At 30.5% G+C, this 15517-nt stretch overlaps 1 protein-coding gene across 5 annotated transcripts in view; it reads left to right on the top strand.

Moving 5' to 3' along the window:
• Positions 1–15517, top strand: part of LOC121119554 (neo-calmodulin) — a 102042-nt gene that overhangs the window by 51855 nt on the left and 34670 nt on the right. The window contains exon 2 of one of the 5 annotated variants that reach the window (XM_040714253.2): positions 14620–14874. The exons of 2 other annotated variants lie outside the window; for them this stretch is intronic. The gene's annotated coding sequence lies outside the window, so the exon portion shown is untranslated. The remainder of the gene's footprint in view (positions 1–14619; positions 14875–15517) is intronic. 2 more of the 5 variants (XM_040714254.2, XM_071889763.1) reach the window with 2 other exon arrangements.

A 15517-nucleotide genomic window follows, 5' to 3' on the forward strand; every position in this document is an offset into this window, starting at 1 on the left:
TAAGAATGTTGATGATTTTTGGGGCTAAGTACAAATAGAATAGTGGTTCTTAAATATTGGTATCTTATGTATATATAACTAAACAACTTATGTAACCCAAGTGATATTCAACTCATGGTTAAAATTTCTTGTATTACACAACTTATCATAGGAAAATAAACAGGAGGGGGGAAGGCCTAAAAAATGTTGATATTACATAGCCAATTCTTCCAAACTATGAAATCATTATTCAATCATTGTTGAGAATGACTTACTGTTTAACAAGAGATAATTGAAGTTTGACCAACCAACGTTCAAAACACAACCTTTAAATATTTTTTCTTCTACACATGCAAAATACCCAAAAAATGTCATTTTAAATATTATTTTAACAAAAATGTGTCCCATTACAACTTTTTTTACATCTTCAACAACCCTGTTGGTAGATGTAAGCATATATTATAAATATGCAATTACGCTAAGGAAGTAATTATGAATTAGTAATTAAAAAAAAGTCAGAAAATTGTTTTTATTTTTATTATGAATCGTTTTAGATTAAAAAAATATTTTCAAGCCGATATTATAATAATAATTAATGCTTAAATCTACATATCATACTATCATTTCATTAAATGTCTCTTTTTGACAAGTTTTTTTTATTTTATTTTCATTTCAATTTCTTTGATAAAATATATTAAATATTTCATACATAAATTTGTATACTTTGTACATATATCTGTTCTCTATTTTTACAAAATAAAATTCAATATTGTTAGAAGATGAGTTATAAGGTTTATATGATAGATGTGTATGCATTTAATGAAAGTTTGTATTGATGGATCTTCATCTTTTTAAAAGTTAATTGATACATATGTGAACACTAAGGTTTCTCTCCCAGTATACGGCTTACGTGAGATTTTATTAAACTAAACATTGTATAGTAATTTGATGGCCGGATAGTATTAGTTATAGTATTATGAATCAGAATTGATAATTAGCGTGTGGGTGGTCTGAAAAGTTTCCGACCTCAACGTGTAGATGCCAGTACTTTAAAATATTATCATGTCACATCTCTCTAGAATATGTTACTCATCAAAGTTTCAGCCATTTTGGACGTATAGTTGTTATGTAACTGTTGTTTGAGTGAGTTGATGTGAGTGTTTGTATGATAAGGCACAAAATCGAGTATCGCCCTGTCGTTAAATATATGTTATTTACGAGTGCTGCCATCTTACATATGAGGTCGGACACTTTTCTGACCACCCTTGTCTATGAGTTAGGCATTCTTAAAATATATTATTGGCTCCGTCCACGAAGTAGAACGAATATTATGGTTTGGTCTTAGCTTGTTTGTCTGTAGGTTATCAGGAGTACTGCAAAAGTTAATGATCAACATGTATTCAACTTCATACAAATATTGTCAAAATAAAGGAAATCAGACTCTGAGAGGTCAAGGTAAAAACAAAACATTAAAACTACATACTAACTTTGGAGATAATAACAATTTGTTGATAGAAAAAGACATCATCACAACAACAATTTGTTGAAAACATATGTTCAACATTGATGAATTTCTTTGTACTTGAACAAAGAAATAGAACTGACTCAGCCTACTGACATCATCACAACAACAATTTGTTGAAAACATATGATGAATTTCTTTGTACTTCATGGCCCATAATTTATATTAAATTATGAATGCAATATAAATTAAATTTCAATAAATTTGAAATTTTCTCCATCGCACGTTTTAACTATAAAATAGAGAAAAATTATATTACATCTAGGAAAAATGATCATAAGCCGAGGTTTGTATTCTACCAAGTACTTATTCTATTTTCTTTTTAAATATTTTTTAAAAGTACGTAAATTTTACAATATTTATTATTTATGAAGGGATCGCAACCCCAGTGTCCGTCATATATACACGGAGGCCCTCAAAGCCAGTTCCAGCCAGCACTGGGACTCCAAGACAGAGGACTACATATGAAGAGGGTATCAGGTCTTTCACCCACACCCGGAAGCCATCATTGGCGCTAAGGGCGGCTATATTATTGATGAATACAACTCAAGCACACACCAATTTATACTTTTTTTATATTATCCAGATACAGCTTTAACTTGATGTGTATACATACAGTTATAATAAATCATTAGTTATAAAATAAGAATGAAATATTTCTAATGAAGTTAAAAGATAAATACACGATAATTATAGTTTAATACATCACTTCATTCCAAACTTCATAGACTCCTACGTGAAAATTAAAAGAATATAAATAAGGAAGAACAGTCAAAGAACGACAAAGCTAGCTCGTGTGTGTAATATAAATCATATAAGATTAGTTAGATAAAGAAATAAAAAAGTCCAGCAATGAATGGTATCAATTTTTTTATTTGTTTTTCTTCTCCCCATCTCTTCTCTTTTCTATAATTTTATAAAAAAACACAATTTCTAATTATTAATCATGATCGTTAAAATATTTATGTATAAATTACGCATTCATACATTTTTACAAAATTTACATAAAAGAAAGAGGAACACAACAAAAATACCACATGGCTTTTAATTATTTCTTCCTCTCTCCCCATCTTCTTCTCTCCTCTCGGCCAGCTTTGTCACCATAAACTTGTTTAGAGCAGTAATTGATAATCTCCTCGTGGGGTAAACAGTGTGATATCATGTTATTAATAATAAACACTGCAATTTAACAACCACAACTGTTGAAGCCACATGCTCGAGATCACTACCTCCTCAAAACTAAACAATATTTCGTGGTTCGTTGCCTTCCTACCTAATTTGGATTCCACACCCTGCCTAACTTCTTCTATTATATACTTCAAGGGAGCTGCAATTTCTGAAACTATACAATATATATATTTGAATTCCTGGTACATTGTCTAGTCGTCCTTGAAGAGTCCTTCTGTGAAAAAGTCTCGAGACAATTTTGATATTTCATATTAATAGTATTAATACTATATGAAGTCCTATTGTTAATTAATAAATTATATCTTGTTGCACTTTAAAATTCAAACTTTACAGATTTTAATGTACCACTCGGTAAGTGGATATATTTTGACCTAATTTGTCTGTTACAAAACATCACTTCTTTGTGTTACTTGATCAGGAATGAAGAAATGAATTAAACTTAACAAACCATATTTCGGGTAGATTGGTGTCTTATTACATATTCTTATACACATTTTGCTTAGTCATTCACAAGGAATTATGTCTTGGCTGCATTTGTTTTTTGACGGTTCATTGTTAGGCACTATAATAATAAGAAGAAAAAAGTGGACGAAGGAGAAGAGAGATCGACCGACACACACTAAGAGAGAGAAAGAGAAAGACTCTACCGGGCCCCTTTCCTTTAACCTAAAAAGTAAAATCTATAAAAAAAGTCGCTGTCAAAAGCGCCATTTAAAAATATGGTTTTGGTTTTCACTTCCAAAATGGGCATCTAAGTAGTAGTGTTGATGGTGATGGTTTAGAGTTTTGTAATAAAATTATGCCATTAATTAAGTTCCATTTGTCATACTTTTTAACCTTTCCTTCTTTTTCTTCTTGTTATTTGCAGGCATAAAAAAAAAAAAAAAAACACGAATAAGCTGTGATGTATACAACTGTCGTCTAATTGAAACAGTGTGCTGAAGGAAACTCCAGAATAATAGTATGCTTATTTTTAGTACAAATGCGTGCCAGATTGAGTTGGAAAACAGCCGCCTTAAGGTATGCCAGATCAAATACCGGCTTGAAATTAAAACTAGATGCCGGACACTTTGAATGGATGGAATTATTACTAACTTGATTCACGAACAAAAAAAAAAAAATATGAAGATAAAAAAATCATCATAGGAGAATTCCATCGGATTGTTTTGTTTGCCTTTATTACCAATTTTTGTATTTGTTCCAAATTCTCACGTCATTAAAGGGGACATTGCATAGACTAGCAAGTTGGCTTTAATAGATGGATACTACTCCCTTGTGGATAAATACATTTATGCATAAATTGATAACGTTATGCATTTTTAAATTCAAGATGGTGCTTTGTGTCGTCATATTTCTACATTTCTTATTTTCATGTAAGTGACACCATATGTGACTTATACTCAAGACATTATTTATGAGTCAAGATAAAGGAAACAAATACCTCATACATTAAAAGACAAACGTATAATGCATTCGCACAAAAATTAAAAAATATTTGTAATACAACTTGTGTTGCAGAATTAATACGACCCCATTAATTAGAAGAAAACAAAGAAAGAATATAACACTACAGTAGTTATCTCACAAAAACAAACGTTGAGGCAAAATCCGTATTTTTATTTAAAAAAAAGAAGATATCCACAAAGGCAATACTTAGCCCGATTAATAATAAAAATTAAAAATGGAACAAACATTTAAAAAATAATAATAATGATGAAGTTCATTCTTACTTATTTCACAAATTGCATCATAATTGAAGGTGATTCCATATTGGAGGCCGTAGTTGATTTAATAGTTTGGGGAAAAATTAATTTCGTATTTTTTGCTTTTATTCAAAGTTTTATAAGAAGTGTTCAATCATTAGATTTAAGTCTCATATACCTGGATATGGTTGATAACTTGTTTCCAACGAGAATCCAACTTCGTTATGCATTCTTGTAGAAGCCCTTATCGCTATTGGCAAAAATAGTGATAAACTAATTTTCACAGTCCTCTATTGAAGTCTAATTTATAGGTCAAAGTGCGGTTTCCAGAGATGAAAGCATTTGGTAACTAATTGGTGCCATTACAATATGTAATAACATATTTTGAATACATCATCGGATCTAATATATAACAAAGCTAATTAGATAATAAGGAAGATATATTTTGATAGGCGGCCAAGGTTTGAATCCTTATAATTTTGTTAGTTTCATATTCACATGAAGATACACATTTGATCGTAATCTTTTTTTTTAAAGGATTTTATTCTTTTATAATTTGATTGCTTAGGTACACAAAATTACTGACGTCACATGAAAACGCTCATTACGAACCTAAAACTTGTTAGTCTATTGAGGTGTTGAAATTAATTAATATTTCGATATATTCCAGTATAAATAATTAGTTTCAGAACGAAACAAACCTGAGCTTTCTAGCTCCTCACATACAAGATGAGAAACTGACACTTGAACGTGATTTACGCAGGTAGGAAGTCCAAAACGTTAGAGAGGAAGCAAGTTTCGTTTGAAATGGCCAAACTGGATCAGGAGGAGTTATAAAAATAAACAGCCCAGTCCAATCCACTGAAGTCCATGAGGGTCCCTCTAAGAGATCTCAGGGTTTCACACCAGACTGTTTAGAGTGATATAAAAAAAAAAGAGTGAAAAGAGCATTCTTAGGGTAGAGATGCCACTTTTGAAACCAACAATTAAATACATTCATTTCCCCCGTTGCAAGACTCTTTTTTGAAACTATTGGCCTCCCTACATCCCTCAAGTACACCTTTTAGGTGCATGTTGAGGGGAACGCCTGCAGTGCCTGTTATCCCAACACTGAGGCCCTCAATGCTACTGAAGCAAACTCTGAGACGGCACAACATCAGTTTTTGGTGACAAGCCTTCCACCGCCGCCTGGAAGCCATCATTGCCTCTAAGGGTGGCTACATTAATGATTAAGAGAGCTGTGATACAAATCTATTAATTTTGTTGAAATTCTGTTGTTAATTAATAAATGATATCTAGTTGATGTTTAAAATTCAAAATTTCAGATTTTAATGAACCACTTGCACTGCTGGTTAGTGAGCTCTGTATAAAACTCACCCCCTAAATAAAATGTATTTAGTTTAACTTAAACAATCAAGGATTATGATAATTACTCCATATAAATTATAAATAATTTTGAAACTTTTTCATACCTTTTGAACTCGTAAATACCAATTAAAATGCTAAAAATGCTTGTATGAATATAAGACATTGAGAAAAAATAAATATTTACTCTAAAATAATCCAAGCAACATAATTTTGGGTTTTATACAAGTTATAATTCGTTACACTCATAGTAAAAACATCAAATTTGTATATTATATTGGCTACTGTAGCTACACTTCAGTTTTCAAATTGCAACAAAAGAAAAATAGAATACAAGAAATCAGAAAGAAAAACAAAAGAACGACTTTTAAGTTTAACTGTTAATTAAATTCACGATTAAAAATTACTAAATATACTAACAAATAAAGAATTGATAAACTCAAATTCAATGTTTCAGGAGTAAAGTGAAAATTATTCGTAATTATCGTAGATTCAAATGAATAGGAAGTATTTACTTCGGGGTATTTTATTTCCCAGTTCACTAATGAAGGGTTGTTAAAAATAATAACAATTTCGAACTGTTTAAAAATTAATACCTTTATAAAAATTGAGACATTTCTATATATTTACAAACCTTTTTAATTGTAAATGTCTTCAGAAAAGTGATGAATAAGTAAAAATGTTTTCCCTACTATTTTAATATTTTTTATAAATGGGCTTTAATAACTGATTACTTAATGCAAAAAGTGGGTATAAGGCATTAAATTAGATAGATATTTGAATGAGTATACACACGAAACCATAAATGTATGAAAGAAAGAAATAGATAATAAAAAGTTTGATGTGCCCTGTTTTGCATTTGGAAAGAAGATTTATAAATAGAACATAAGCAAATATGAATACATTAATAAAATGTGCATATTGTAATTTCAACGTTATGAGATCATATTGAAACAAAATTAAAATATATTTACACTGACTTAAAGGATAGCAGAGAACAAACATATATTAATTAATTTTAACTTTTTAATGTATACAAATTTACATTATACATAGATAATATCATAGATTATGTAAGATTGAAACTAGTTTAAGTTATTTTGAATAAAAAGCAAGTATTAATCAAAATTTAAAAAAATCCTGTGTTCTAATGGTTTATGAATTAAAGTACATTAGAGCAGAGCCAAGGGGGACCAAAAGTTCAAAATAACTCAAAAAACTCATTCGAAACTCAATGAAAAGAGTCTTGCAACGGAGGAGATGGGTGTTTTCCAGTGCTGGTATCAAAAGTGGTCTCTCCACCCACATAAGGCTCTTTCTGTCCACTTTTATAAGAGCTCTCTAGACAGTCTGATGTAAAATCTCAAGATGTCTTGAATGGACCCTTATGGACTTGAGGGGGAATTGGCTTGAGCTGTAGTTTTTCTTTAACCCCTCCAGATCTATTTTTACTTTTTTTGAAAGAGCTCTTCTTCCCCTCAACATTTCGGACTTGGCGACGGCGTAAATTGTGGTCCTGGAGAACTCCCAATATTGGAAGTGCATGAATAGAAATTCGTCGATTTCAAGTGTCATTTTGTCTACTTGGTCGTAAAAATAAAGATCTCAGGTTTTTTTTTTCCTTTTAAAAAATTGTGTATGCTTTAATTTATCGAAATATGAATGAACTTCAATCACTCAACCTTGATCAATTATTTAATTAATAATTGATCAGATTTCAAAATAAAGGCTGTTTACTTACAAAGGTAAATAATCAAATAATAAAACGGTGGTGCGGGTATTTGGTTCCGTGTAATTAAAAAAGTGTAAAAAATTTGCATTTTTGTTCATATTTAAATTTTAAATGTTACATATAAATGGTGGATTTAAATAGAAGAAATGCAATGCAGTAAATTGTTTGTTCTCTTATGGTATTGCTTGTTTATTTGATATATATTTTTTGTGACGTGTCAAGGCAGAGTGCCACATCATAGAGAGAAATAGACGTGGACAAGACTTAGAATATGTATAATGAGTTATTTACAATGATCATACAACCTGCTTATAGCGCACCTAGCGGATATTTATAGTTAATCATTAATAAGTACACTATCAATATAATCTATCATAAAAATCTGATTAAAAAAAGGTGATTGAAGGGGAGGAGGCAACATAGTCGTCGTAATGTATAGATGTATAGCAATGCCCCCCAAACTGGTGATCAAAATACTAATCAAAATGTACACAACAGTATATACAAAAAGCACATTTCGATGCAGAGCATTAGGTCTTTGGAAAGTGATAATTCAAATCATCATTCCCAGAATCTTTACATCTATAAAAGGTTCCAATTATATGGGATTTCGAACTGGAGCGTACATCTCATCGATGGGAGATGTTCTCTCTCCCCAACCACACAGAAGAAGTAAGGTGACAGACAGGGTTGGATCCAAAAATAGATAGGGCACCAACTTCACCCAGAGCTTCATCTTTCATGAGGCCCATCTCTATGCACAACCATTCTAACTCCATAGGAACCACAAAATACATTAAAGGAATCAAGATTGTACCAAAGGAGATAACATGGCGTCTGGGAGACTTAGAATATGTAAAACGATTTATTTACATGATTATACTACTTGGTAATGACTTGCCTGCCAGGATATAATGAATAAGTATACTATCTATATAGGATATCACAACCAGTTTATAGTAAAAAAGAAAACGGAGAAGGAGGGAAAGGACTTTGTCGTAATGCACAACAAACTACAATTTACATTTATATGTTAGTGAGATAACGTAGTGAGAAATAATTATATTCTCTATCTCTTATCTACAACTGTATGTTTTCCCTATGTATTCTAGCTCTCTAAACCAGTAACTTGGTTATGACAGGGGGAAAAAATCTCAACCGAAAAAATAAATATATTTACGAGTAAATCAGTATATAATTTGATTACAAATACATGTATACTTTTCCACTTTCCTCATTTTTTCTTCTGTTCCAAAATCAAAAAACAATCTATTACAAAATGCATCAAATTGAAAAGATAATTAGAGGGACAAGAACACAGAATTGCTTTGGAAAATGGGGAAAAAATACTCAATATTGTTTATAGATTTAACAAAACTACAGACTGGCTATATAAGAGGTTTTAGGATGCATGAAAATGCCCTTTGATGCATCCTAAACCAATTCTCTCAAATGTGATACTTATTCTCCCGAGTGTGTATGTAAAAAATGACACAAATCGGACGAGGTCTCTAAGGGCCACCATGAACTTATATATTTTATATGAAAAGTAGTTTGTTCAGTCCTTTGCATGCAAATGGATGCATTATACTAAGAATTATTTCATTATTTAATTGTAGTATAATATACTTCTTTGTATTTGACAAAAACCTTCAAATCTCCGAAATGGGTTTTTGTATATTTTCAAATTTTGTAATGGAAACAACAAAAAATATATCTGAAGGGGCTTTCTTATACAGATAACAAGAATCCGCCTTCCAGTTTACTGTCAGTCTCTGAGATGTATTTTGTGACACATACAGAAAGGAGCTGACAAAGGAAAACAAATTCAGCAACACAATTGGAAATTTGACTGTACCGTTCTTATTCAGCTAAAAGCTTTCTACCACAATGCAAATAATCTCAGACCAACAGTGGTGCAAACAAATGCTCGTGCCTCTTAATGAGAAACGAAAATTACGTCATGCAACTCAAAATCTATTGAAGAAATTGACATTAGAGTATGAGTGGCCTGACAAAATATTAAAAATATGGACACAAGATGCAATAGAAACGAAGAATAATCAATTAAGTCGGACATATTAGCATCGTTTGGTGCAGTTAACAGAATAAAGTTAAGTTTAAGGGCCATAGAAAAAATACACACATTGAAGAAGATACTAAAAGAATAAAATGTTATTAAACATATAGTTCTCTTGATGTTAAAGGTTTTCCTAACTCTCCTGATGGTGATTCCCAGAATGGGTCACCTATTTTGCGAAATCATTGTTGAACAGGTTCTTGAATTTTTAAACAAATGGAAATGATTGCAGTCCATTGTAAACATGTATTCCAATACTACAGCATCCAGTACTGGGCATATTACAGCTACTCGTACAGCAATATAGACAATATAGTCCAAAATCTATGGTTCTGCATATGTCTTCATTATACACGTGAGGTAATTTTGTGTGATGTACTTACAGTATTTAATGTTGAGCAATCAAAATTTCCTGGAATCACTCTTTTCAAATAATTTCAACGGAATTGGAAATATATGAACCGAAAATAATATCGCAAAAATCGACTTATTTGCTTAAAATGAAGCTGCAAAAAAAAAAAAAAAAAAAAAAAAAAAAAAATCGTCCTGCAAAGCAAGTACTCGATGTAAATAGAACACTATCTTGAATGGAAAACGACACATCTAATCTAAAATCTTTTTACATGGAGTTTTGAGATTGAAGGAATGTCCAAATGGTCATGCACATATGTATGTGAAGATAGTGAGGTTTTCTTTCATTGTAAAACTATAAAGCATGTGATATATTTATTCACTAATGTTCAAGAAATCATGCGGAACCTTTCTCATGTACGTTTCCTTTCTTCATAATTGTGATTGTCCTCATTTAGTGAAAATACTTCGAACTATCCGACATTTCCTGGTTATTTGATGAAAAAGAAAATATGTAAAGGATGATTAGTACATTATGGGATTTGTGTTTTTGAGTATCAACTATGTAGGTACAACTGCATTAAAGTGCATCCCCTATTTTATAAACTATTCAATCGTGTATGTACCAAGGTATTTATAATATGGCTTTTAATTTGTATTTATCCATTGAAATATAAAGTCAACTTGCTCTGAAAAAAAAAAATACATGCTAAATTTATTTTGTTGATTTGAAGCAAGATTACTGAACTCTAACATTTACTATAGAGAACGTGTTCAATTTTATGAACTTTTTCAAGGACTAAGAACAGAGACGGAACATATTTTCAGTCATATATTCGTTAAGAATTGATACAATGTTATCAGTAAATAAATTCCGGTACGTTTGTATTGATTGCAAACAAACACACTAAACTTCTCTTGTAGTAAGGATTTACTCCATTTTATAGCTATTTTTGATACTTAATGACTCATTTGGGTAGGAAATAAGAATTAAGGAACTTTCTCCTCGTATTTGTTATGATTTTATGGTGCATTTTTTTAACACGAAATATTTTTTAATGAAAGGAAAACTTAATAGTTGAATTAAAAGGTATGTACTTGTATACCTTCATATTAGAAAAAGGCTTCAGAACAATACTTGAAGGACAATAAGTCTTTTGTGTACAAAAAAAAGAAAAAAGTCATGATCAACACTTTTAAGATTTTTAGCAGCTGAATTATTTGTAAGTAATGGTAATACTCCGTCCAAAAAAAAAAAAAGCAACGTTGTTCACCCAGTGAAGGAGAAAAAAAAGGTGTACATTTTTTTTGATTGAATTATATTTCTTTCATTTAACATTTTCCTGTAAAAAAATTGATTTTTTTTGTTATGCTATAATAAAGTAATTGAATTTTAATATTAAATTGAGAAGAAGGTTGGAAATTTATCTAAAACGATATTCAGCAGAATAAAGAATCAAGGGCTACGTAATATTGGCTATGAGCTAGCATGTTTCTACAATTTTATGCCATGAGTCGATTCTTAGTTCTTCTATTTAACATTCAACTGTTGGGATAAATAGTAGTTTTTTTTAAACATATCTTTAAAAGCTTGAAATACTTTAGCTAGCTACACACTTGCGTTGAACATTGGAATATTTATTGGAGTTCAGCAAAAAAAATCATTTGAATTTTCTTTTTTGTTAAAGTCTAAAGTCCCTTTTGACGAATTCGGGTGGTAATAAATATATTCTTCTAAGATTATATTCCACTCATTAACAATCATCAGGTAGTCCTCAATGAGTCTAGTGATACACTTGGCCTTTCTTTCAACATCTTCTGAAATTTGTTTTACCTACGCAAACATTTTCATTTGTAGTATATTAGTGGAATCCAATGCATCACTGAAAACTTATTTTATATGCATATGATATACTAAAAAACTAACATACAAAAATTTGAGTGAAATGAATATGGGCCTTTTTGATTTTTTTTTAGATCAAAATATTGACCTCGTGAGCTTATGGGTAAAAACTCATTTTGCTGGAGTGTACAATAAAATACAACTAAAGAATAAAACAATTAACTAATTTAAAGTTTTTAAAGTCGACCAATATCTTCATAAAGATTCAAAATACAACGTTTTAAAAGTATAGTAGGCGGTGTTGATGCTGAAACTTTAGAAACTTCTAGATCCTGAAGCAGAGAACAAAAAAAGGATGACAATTTTGATTTTTTAGTTTTTAGCTAATATTAAAATATGTGCCAAATTATTATATGCTGTTTTTGTGTTATTAATGGCTTGGAATGACCCAAATTTAAAATGTGGATGAATTGATTTGTCCAGATCAAAAAACAACTTTGATTAATGATGGACCACTCTTCCATGAGAATACTTATTCTTCAAATGGAGGAAATAAAGCAAAATGTCGTTTTTTGAAAGACATATTTGTGTGCTCTGAATTTATGTTTGGATAGTATTGGTAGGGATTTAATATTTATTTTCTATATTCCTTCAAAATATTATTTAAGTTTTGAAGCCATCAAATAGTACCGGAAATAAATAATAAAAGAGTTTAAATATAAGAAAACCACAAATATAGAGTGTGCTTCTATAAATAACCAATAACATTGAACCTCTAAATGGTCCAAATTTAATATATTGGCCCAATTTATCCATTTTAACACACAAAGTTTGAAGGCCATGACAGGATCCAGGGTGAATTAGGAAACAAGTTTATTAACTATTAATTGAAATCCAAAGAACAGGGTTTAGTCGATTTATCAAGCCACATAATTGATGATTAACTCCAAACGGTGGTGGAAGATGTAGCAGACTCTCTGGATAGACTCAATGGTCATGGACGCTCAGGCCTTTTTGAAGAAGATCTACAGGGCGTTAGTGCTGTTGTGACGTCTCCTGAAGGTATATGACTCGAAGTGGGCCTATATGGAATAGTATGGATGTTTGAGATCTGGGCTCTGTGGCGGTCAGAAATCCTTTGACCAGAAGCTCGGAGCCACTTTGGAGTTTCTTTGATGTGTGAGGAGGTGCTCAATCTTTGTTGAAAAACCCAGGAAGAATATCAACAATGAATTTGATAATTGGTAAAAGTTTGGTATCCAAAATTCAATAGCATCATGATAGTTGGACTACTTAACCTTCCTCACATAATATCTCTATGTAAAATAATCTATAGCATTTAAATCTAGTGAACTAGCCGGCCAATTTTTTTTATATTTGATACCAACAATGAATGTTGGAGAATCTTGTACAAAAACATAGTTTATATGCCTTGTTGTATTTTCTACGAAGCAGAACTTCTCTACAGACTCCAAGTAGTGTCTATGTAAGTTTGCAAATTGACTTTTACCCCTTGATTTGTGGAAGTATCTGTCCTTTGGATCAAATTGCTATCCAAATCATGACGGATGAACACTCCGACTTTTAGTTATTTATTTTTTGGAACATTAGAGATAAATTCGGTTACGATTTTCTTAGCTTGATTATTTTTAATAACCTTCACAGTAAAAATCTTTTTGTCACAGAAGACAATATGCCTAGCTTCTGTAACTTTGTTAAGGTGGTTTGGAACTCTTTTTTTTCTTTTTCTTCTAAAAAAGTCATAAATTAGATGTTGGTGTCTCGGTCAGTGGCAATTCATTTTAAGATCCTTCTTGAGAATTCTCCACATTGTTTTACAACTCATTCCCATTGAATGAACCATCCCATTCATAGACTGAACACCGTTTCGAAATATTCTAATTCTTAAGGATCTAACGACTGAAAGAGAACTCACACGGCCAATTTTCTTTTTACGAAGCTTCGGTTGAGTATTTCCAGTGTCCCAATAATGTTTTAAGATTTTATAAATCCCTTTATTCTAATAAATCTATGTAAAATCCGAAAAAATTTGGAAGTCTTACTTCCTTCTTGATATAAGGAAATAACTGCTTCCTTTAATTTCCAATTATGAGTGACAAAGCCTCCTTCCTTTTCTATTTTCCCACGGTATCTTTCTACATTCTTCTATTTGTCTCTTTCATCATCCCTTCATTCTTAAATTACATCGCCCTTTATTCAGTCCTGCTACGCGGAAATCCTCTACTAGTATATATAGTGACGAAAATCGTGTTTATAATTGACATGTAAAAAAAAAAAAAAAAAAAAATCAACATAATAATCCTGACAATTTGAAGAAAAAAAGTTCTTGGAGATCTGCTACAGTCACTTGTGTCAAGGGAGGATGTAAATAAGGAAATAAACAAGAACATTGTCAATCCCCAATTCTACTCTGTGTCCAACATGGACTTACAATTATAACACCGCAACCAATCTTTTCTATGAACTCAAATGTTGAATACGATTTTAAATATTATTAAATTTACTTGGGAAAGGAAACTCACTCCTCAGAAATTAAATAATAATGACAAATGCTAAGGAAAATTCTTTTTCAGATTAACAAATCAAAAAAAAAAAACAAGCCAGCTTAAAAATACAAACGATTTACATCACTTTATAAAGATATATATAAAATAAGCCTAATTATGTAAGTAATTATATAATAATGTTGATGATTATTATGGCTAAGCCCCCCGCCCCTGTACTAAGATTTTTACTAAATGAACCATGACTAGAGTAATGCCTTTAATATATATATAGTATTGTGATCCAGTTGATTAATTATTTGTAATTAAAGTTTATGTTTTTACATAATAGGTATGTATGTCAAAAGCATTCTATAAACCATTTTTTTCACAATGCAAGTACTTCATAAAGAATGCATATAGTGTTTATTTATATTTCGTATAGAATATATCCTACTAGTATTAAGGCGATATATACACCTTAAAAGTAATATATCATGATTATTAAAAGACGCATGCAACTTCTAAATGTACAACATGGTTGAAGGAAAGCTCATATGTAGTCACGATACAATGTACCATGAAGATATATTGCCAATTCATTTCAGTGAGTATTCATTATAATTATTTTAGAGGTTTTATATATCATTATTATAAAATAATAACTTGGTTGTAAGCCCTTTAACAGGGGCATGAAAAATATGTTAAGTCGTCTTAAATTCCAACCAATTATGCCATACTTTTTTTTGGCCAAAAAATTAAAATATTGAGTATTTTATATATATATTCTAGCATGCCTTTTTTCAAATTTTCAAAAATTAAAGGATTATTTATTAATATTTTTTCAAATTCATAGTAAAATTATTAATTATATTTAGATTTAATTTAACAATCTTTTCCACGCACTAATGCTATTTTAAATGTACAAGGTTATCTTCTTTATAGTAGTAATTCATTTCCACGTTCCAAATCATAGAACAAACAGCTGATGTTAACAAGGATCTTAATTTAGTGGTACTCTACGAAATGCCCATCCCTATATAAAATGGTGTTCAATCTACATATATTGGTTTAAATTTGAAATTATATTTACATTACCTTCAACTTATATTTTACACAACTCTGTCTTGGATTGAGTTGTGTAAAATATGACTTGAGGACTCATTTTTAACTTTTTTTCTATGGCATTACCATTATTATTTTATTCTTGAGGAAAGAACATCTAAGTATTAAGTAATTAAGGGTGAATG

The sequence above is a fragment of the Lepeophtheirus salmonis genome, chromosome 6, assembly GCF_016086655.4.
Source record: "Lepeophtheirus salmonis chromosome 6, UVic_Lsal_1.4, whole genome shotgun sequence".
NCBI classification, from domain to species: domain Eukaryota; kingdom Metazoa; phylum Arthropoda; class Copepoda; order Siphonostomatoida; family Caligidae; genus Lepeophtheirus; species Lepeophtheirus salmonis.